Source organism: Danio aesculapii, chromosome 4, assembly GCF_903798145.1.
Source record: "Danio aesculapii chromosome 4, fDanAes4.1, whole genome shotgun sequence".
NCBI lineage: Eukaryota > Metazoa > Chordata > Actinopteri > Cypriniformes > Danionidae > Danio > Danio aesculapii.
This window is the reverse complement of record NC_079438.1, coordinates 11,736,468-11,743,797: the sequence shown is the minus strand read 5'-3', so window position 1 is coordinate 11,743,797 and position 7,330 is coordinate 11,736,468. Positions and strand designations below refer to the sequence as shown.

The following is a 7,330-nucleotide window of genomic DNA, read 5'->3' as shown; positions in this document are numbered from 1 at the left end:
GCCAGTCTGAGATCCTCCACGACTGAGAGCAGGGCAGTCTCAGTTGAGTGGCCTTTCTTAAAGCCAGATTGCTTGTTGTCCATAAGGTTGTTTTGAGTAAGAAAGTCTAGGACTTGATTGAACACTACTTTCTCCAAAATCTTGGCCATGAATGGAAGCAGGGATACCGGTCGGTAGTTTTCAAGTAGCATTTGATCCAGGTTGGGTTTCTTTAGCAGTGGGGTTACCCTAGCCTGCTTAAATGAAGTAGGGAATAGACCAGAGTCAAGAGATGTGTTAATTATGTGAGTCAGTGTTGGTATGACTGCAGGAGAAATAGCTTGCAAGATATGAGAGGGAATGGGATCAAGCGGACAGGTGGTTGCATGGCTTGATAGCACGAGATTGGACACCTCAGACTCAGAGAGCTGGGAAAAAGAGGTGAGTGTGTGTGGTGTTGGTGGTGTATCTTGCGTGTTTGTTGTAGGTGCAGCAAATTGAGCACTGATTTTTGCAGTTTTGGTGCAAAAGAATGTAGCAAAGTCATCAGTAGTGAGTGTGGAGGATGCTGGTAAAGGAGGAGGATAGAGGAGGGAGGAAAATGTTTTAAAAAGTAAGCGAGGATTGGTGGCACTGTTGACTTTCTGACGGAAGTATGTCTGCTTTGCAGAAGTAACCCCAGTCGAGAAAGAAGAGAGAAGAGTTTGGTATGTTATGAGCTGTTCAGGATTTTTAGTTTTTCGCCAAATTCTCTCAGCAGCCCGAAGTTTTGAGCGATGCTCACGGAGAACATCAGAGAGCCAGGGTGCAGGAGGACTGGCCCGGGTTGGTCTGGATGTAATAGGGCATAGTCTGTCTAGGCATGATGTTAGCGTGGAGCAGAGTGTATCAGTGGCACTGTTCGTATCAAGTGCAGAGAGTTTGCAAGATGGAGGAAGAGAGTTAGAAACAATGGTGGATAGTCTAGTGGGTGAGAGAGAGCGTAGGTTTCTGCGAAAGGCAACTAGAGTTGGAGTGTGTGGCGGCTCAGGAGTAATGTGGATGTTGAGAGAGAGAAGGAAATGATCCGATGTTTGTAGTGGAGTTACTAGTGTTTGATCAGCGAGGCAATGTCGAGTGTAAATAAGGTCTAGTTGATTACCTGATTTGTGAGTAGCAGAAGTAGGTGCTCTTTTGAGGTCGAAAGATGCAAGCAGAGTCTGGAAGTCAGCAGCTTGAGGTCTTTCAATGTGGATGTTGAAGTCACCTAGCACCAACAAGGGAGTGTCATAATCAGCAAAAGATGAGAGAAGAACATCCAGTTCATCTAAGAAGTGACCTAATATACCCGGTGGGCGGTAGATGACAACCACATTTATGCGGAAGGGGTGGATAATGGTGACTGCATGGAATTCAAAAGAGCTGATTTTTGGCAGGGACGGTCTCTGAGTGAATTTCCATTCTTTGGAAATCAGTAGTCCAGTCCCACCCCCTCTCCCTATCTGACGAGGAGTGTGGGAAAGAGAGAAATTAGTAGAAAGAGCTGCATGTGTAGCAGTGTCCTCCGGTCTCAACCAGGTTTCAGTTAGAGCCATGAGACTAAAGTCAGAATGAGTGGCTATGGAGGTAATAAAATCTGCTTTGTTAACAGCAGATTGACAATTCCAGAGGCCCACGGAGAGAGAGAGTTGTGAAATAGAGGATACATGAATTGATCGAAGGTTGTGAGGGTTGCGCCTGCAGCGTACCTCCCGTGCTCTGCGAGTATTAGTAACAACAGGAATTAGTAAACACATAATAAAGTGCAAGGAAAACAATAATGAGTGCAGAGATAAAGTAAAACAATAAAGTGATAAACAAGTACTCAAGTGCTTTGTCGGTGTCTTTGCTCGGTGGAGTCGCGCAGGTAGAGTCGATGGTCTTTACTCTCGTTGGTCTAGTCGCGCAGGTAGAGTCGATGGTCTTTACTCTCGTTGGTCTAGTCGCGCAGGTAGAGTCGATGGTCTTTACTCTCGTTGGTCTAGTCGCGCAGGTAGAGTCGATGGTCTTTACTCTCGTTGGTCTTCACACGAGGCGGGCTTCACACGAGGCTGCCGCGACCGCTGCCGCGGTGAGACTAGTCGCTTATATACACCCCCGAGCGCTTTGCTGATTGAGTTCAGCTGGACACGCCTCCGAGAGTAAAAAACACCCGAGATTGCAGCGGCGGGGGCGCGAAAAACCTCCGGTTCGGCACACAAGCTCTTACAGTAAAGACAACAGGGTTTAGCAGAAGTTTGTTGTCCAGTGCCTGGATTGGCCAAGTTACTTATTTCAGTTGACTTTAAAACAGCATCAAACTTTACACAGGTAGGGAAGGTATTGATCAAAACAGTGACTAGAATGATTGTGTCAGAGGCCCGGCTAGCTCAGTCGGTAGAGCATGAGACTCTTAATCTCAGGGTCGTGGGTTCGAGCCCCACGTTGGGCGTTTCTGTTACTCTTTTCAGCAGCTTTCATTTGGATTCATCGAGCATACCTATCAAGACAAAGTTCAGCATTTCTACCACAGTAGCATTAGTGTCTGAGTCTCTGTAGCGCAATCGATTATCGCGTCCGGCTGTTAATCGAAAGGTTGGTGGTTCGAGCCCACCCAGGGACGAATCAAGCTTTTCTCCTCCTTGCAACTACTAACACATGCACTGGGCATAGAGCTGGGCCACATGCATTCTGGCGTTACAAGATGACATCAGGATTTAGCAGAAGTTTGTTGTCCAGTGCCTGTATTGGCTAAGTTACTTATTTCAGTTGTTACCTTTCTCTCTCTCTTTTCAGCAGCTTTTATTTGGATTCATCGAGCATACCTATCAAGACAAAGTTCAGCATTTCTACCACAGTTGCATTAGTGTCTGAGTCTCTGTGGCGCAATCGGTTAGCGCGTTCGGCAGCTTTCATTTGGGTTCATCCAGCAGACCAAGTGAGACAAAGTTCAGCGTTTCTACCACAGTTGGTATGGTTAGTCTGAGTCTCTGTGGCACAATCGGTTAGCGTGTTCAGCTGTTAACCGAAAGGTTGTTGCTTTGAGCCCATCCAGGGACGAACGGAGGCTTTTACTGCCTTGCAACTGCTAACACATGCACCGGGCAATGATCCTGGGCCACGTGCTGTCTAGCATTACAAGTTGACTTCAAGTTGAGTTCACGTTTTTGTGCATAGTGTCAAAGTTCACGACCCCGCACCCTGTTTAACATTGCAGACTTTTGATACACTTGCAGAAATCATTGATTTTGTTCGAACATGTCTTTAAATTAATAACTGTATCTAAATATACATGCATATACACTGTATATACGGTTGTTTGGATGCTTCAACAGCTCCCTCCGCCCGTATTTCTTAGCCAAAAACTAAATAAAGTTTACACAAAAATATATACACCGGTATATCCTACACTTAACTATGTGCATAATACTTTTGGTTTGGGGGTGTTTATTGTTATTTATTTTTTTATTATTTGCATCACCAAAGTCAACCATGTGGTGAGTGGCAAATACAGAAGTCTAGATATTATTGAAAGTCTTTGTAGTATTATGGAATGCTTTAAATATGATAAGTCGTATATGTCTGTGTCTTTTTGTTCTCCATTTGTAGGAGAGCTGCTTGGTGTTGACTACCTCCTGAGTCAGACTGGACAGCCCATGGCATTGAACCCAGACTCAGAGGAAACAGAGGAAATGTTGGAGGATGTGGATGAAGGTGGGGAAGAAGATGAGGGCTTCGGGGAGGACGAAGTATATGATATAACTTTGCCAAGTCTCTCAGATGACCCAAACTTCTCCATCTCCTCCCACTTCCTACCCACCTCTGAGCCCATTGCCATTGCCCCAGCTGCTGTCTCTTCCATCCACCCTGCTGCCTCCACCGCCCTGGCAACTAACTCCTCTATCCATCCTCCAGCCTCCACTGCCCTGGCAACTACCTCCTCTATCCATGCTCCAGCCTTCGCCGACCTGGCTGCGACCTCCTCCATCCACCCTCCAGCCTCCACCACTCTAACTGCCACCTCCTCTGCTGTTTTCACCGGCCTGGCTGCTGCCTCCACTGCCTATCCTGCTTCTGCATCCACCCAGTCTGCTGTCTCCACTGCCCTGGATGCTGCTGCACGCTCCACCCAACCCCCTGCCCCCTCCATCCAGCATGCTTCCTCCTCCCAAACTGCTGCAATCACCATCTTCTCTGATGCCTCCTCCCAACCTGTTGCCCACTCCACCCAACCTACTGAACCCTCCACCCAGCCTGATGCCTCTGCCACACTGGTTGCTGCCTCCATGTTGCAGCAAAGCACTCAGACATCTGAGTCTGGTGTATGTAAATATCTTGTAACCTATCTATGTTTACGCATCTAACGCATCAACAATCTGTGTTTTGTGCCTATGTTTGTTATATATATATATATATATATATATATATATATATATATATATATATATATATATATATATATATATATATATATATGTGTGTGTGTGTGTGTGTATGTGTATGTGTATGTGTGTGTGTATTATAATTATTATTTTTATTTTTTAGGCTGTGGATGGCTCAGGTGTACCAGGTATGGACAGAGTGGACAGCCTGGCAGATTATCTTGTGGACCTGAGGAATCAGCCCTCCCTTGTCCTCACTAACCAGCAGGTAAGGAATATAAACCCACTCTTTGTTCACTCTTTAACTTGTCAACTTGCTTACCTTTTGCACATTTTGCTTTCTCATTAGCATGTATTATCTGCTTTTTCTGCTTAGGTGAGCAATATTGTTGCTCTTTGGCAGAACCTGCTGGACTATGACAAGCAGAGGGTGGTGTTTGCAGCCAGGCATCAAGCAAAGCTGGTCACTGGGAGGTTTAGGTCCCCGAAGAAGAGACAGGAGTTTACCCAAGGAGTGGAGAGTTTGAAGAGGCATGCCCTGACCACCTCTGCCCCACTTGCACAGTGGCCAGATTGCTGTCGCTTGGTTGAGACTTTTTTTGTCAGGCTCTGTGCCATACATAGAACACCCAAAAAGAAGGGGACCGGCACAGTGTCCAGATGGGATCTCATCCTGGCAGAATACAGAAAAATCAGGCGCAGCATTCTGGCCAATGCTATAGTGATGAAGCAGACTAACCTTCAACTGGTGGATGTGAGTCACACCACCCTGGTACAGTGGCATAATAAAAAAGATAAACAGCAGGACACAGCAGTTGTGATGCAGGGGCTGCAACTTCCAAGCCGCTTGTCTGTGGCGGCTGACCCCCTATTGCCTGCCGATGTGCACCCCCCATCTCCACCACATCAGCCAGGACCGGCTCACCAGTACCACTTGCCCAGTAGCACTGTGGGCCAGGCTAAACTAAAAAGAAAAAGGACCATTTTGTCAGACGCACCAGCTTTGCTACCTGCTCAGATGCAGCAAGCCCAACGGCAACTTATTCCTGCTCCACCACCAGGGACTCAACTGGTCATGCTGATGCCAGTGGCCTCACAGGGGTATATGCTGGCTTCTGCTCCACCGGCTTTTGGGTTTGGCCTCCCTTTTGCCCCTCCTGCCATTCCATCCACCCCTGGTACTGCTGTCGCTCCCATTCGTAAACTGACCCGCAAAGTACAGTATAATACATGTAAGAAATGTGGGCAGTTTAGAACAGCCGAGACTGGACCCAGCCAGTACAAGGGCATTATATACTGCCCCTTTGTAGAGGCATTGCCGAAGGAGCAGTGGTTGGAAAGAATTAAAAAAGGAGAAAAATAATAAAAATGTTCAAGACCTGGGCACTTCCTGAAGTGTTTATTTTTAATATTGACATTTAAATATTTTCAGGGGTCTTTTGTTTTACTTGTAGTTTTTTTTTTACTTTAAATTATAATTTAAAAAAATTTACATTTCTAATTTATTTGTTTTTATCATTTATTTTATGTTTGCTTATTTCATTTTGTGTTATTTATTTTTGTTTAATTTATTGTAATTTTGTTCTCTTCTTTTGCACTTGTTTGCACTGCTGTTGAGCTATTATATTGTAAATGTAAATAATTGGCTATGACTAATTTTAAATAAATGTTTGGTCATTTTAACTGTTTCTCTGCTTGTTTTTTTTAGTTGGTTGTGTTTTGCTATAGTATAATTCAAAAAATTAAATAGGCACAAAATGAAATAGTCCAGAAAATAATGTTTCAATAAAGAAACTAGTTTGTAGTTTCTCTATACTTAGCAAAATACTTAGCAGAAATGTACTTAAAAGCAAATATATTTATATATAAACAATAAAATATGTAGTATTAATCAAATATTAATAGTACAAATAAATGATTAAAAATGAAATAAAAAATATTTTCCTCTTCCGCCCCTTTTTCTTCTCTTCTTTCTCTTTTTTCCTCCTTTTCTTCTCTTTTTTCCTCTCCTCCCTCTCTTCCCCCTCCGTAACAGACTATTGTTCCCCAACACTCACCAATGTATATAAAGCAGAAATGGGAAAGGAAAGCAAATATAAAAATAACAAATGAGGAATGATTAACTATTTGGGAAACACAGATGGTCACAATTAATTCAGATTCATGAAGGGAATTTATTTGGAAAAATGTAATCAGGTTCTTTATAACACCTGAAATAAAATACTTTCAAACTAGAGATCAAAAAATGCTCAATGTTGGAGAAAATGTGGAAATGTATTGGCAGATCATTTTACATATTTTGGCACTGTAATATTATACACACCTATTAGCAAGATTTAAATAAAGAGATGAATGCAATAATGGGATTGAATCTGGAATGTAATGCAATTAAAACTATGTACCTGTGAATTTACTCTGCAGAAATACCAAAAAATGATGTGTATCTTCTTAACACACAACTAACAACTAGCAAAAAGGCCATTACAAAGAAATGGCTCAAGAAAGATCCTCCATCTGTAGGCGAATGGTATGATATTGTTAAAGAGGTGTATGACATGGAAGTACTGACATTTACCTTGAGACAACAAGCCTATAAAATGTCTGCATACTGGGGTAAATGGTTGAGAAGAAAAGTATTGTTTTAATTTCATTGTGGTGCTTTTATTTTATATATGTTTGGAGCTTGTTGATCTTTGTCACGTAACCCTTAACATAATTTTATATAGCAACATTTTATCAACGATAAATACGAATGTAAATAAGATTGTATTCGGTGACCTTTGACACTTGTATGTCTTTTTTGTTTCCATGTTCCTTTAAAAATGTCTGTTTGTTTGCTTGTTTTTTATTGCTGTTTTGTTTGTTTTGTTCTAAACTGTTTTGAAAAAGGAAAAAAAACTAAAATGTATCATCATCATCCTGACGCAAACTCACAGCGTTCAGCATGTAGTTTTGCTGCTGTTAGATCAAAA

General features: G+C 42.8%; 1 non-coding gene and 1 pseudogene across 1 annotated transcript; both read left to right on the top strand.

Annotated features, from left to right (window-relative positions):
• Nucleotides 1-7,330, top strand: part of LOC130222059 (oocyte zinc finger protein XlCOF6-like) — a 167,618-nt pseudogene that overhangs the window by 124,015 nt on the left and 36,273 nt on the right.
• Nucleotides 2,356-2,428, top strand: trnak-cuu (transfer RNA lysine (anticodon CUU)). The gene has a single exon. It is a non-coding gene; the product is annotated as a tRNA-Lys (tRNA).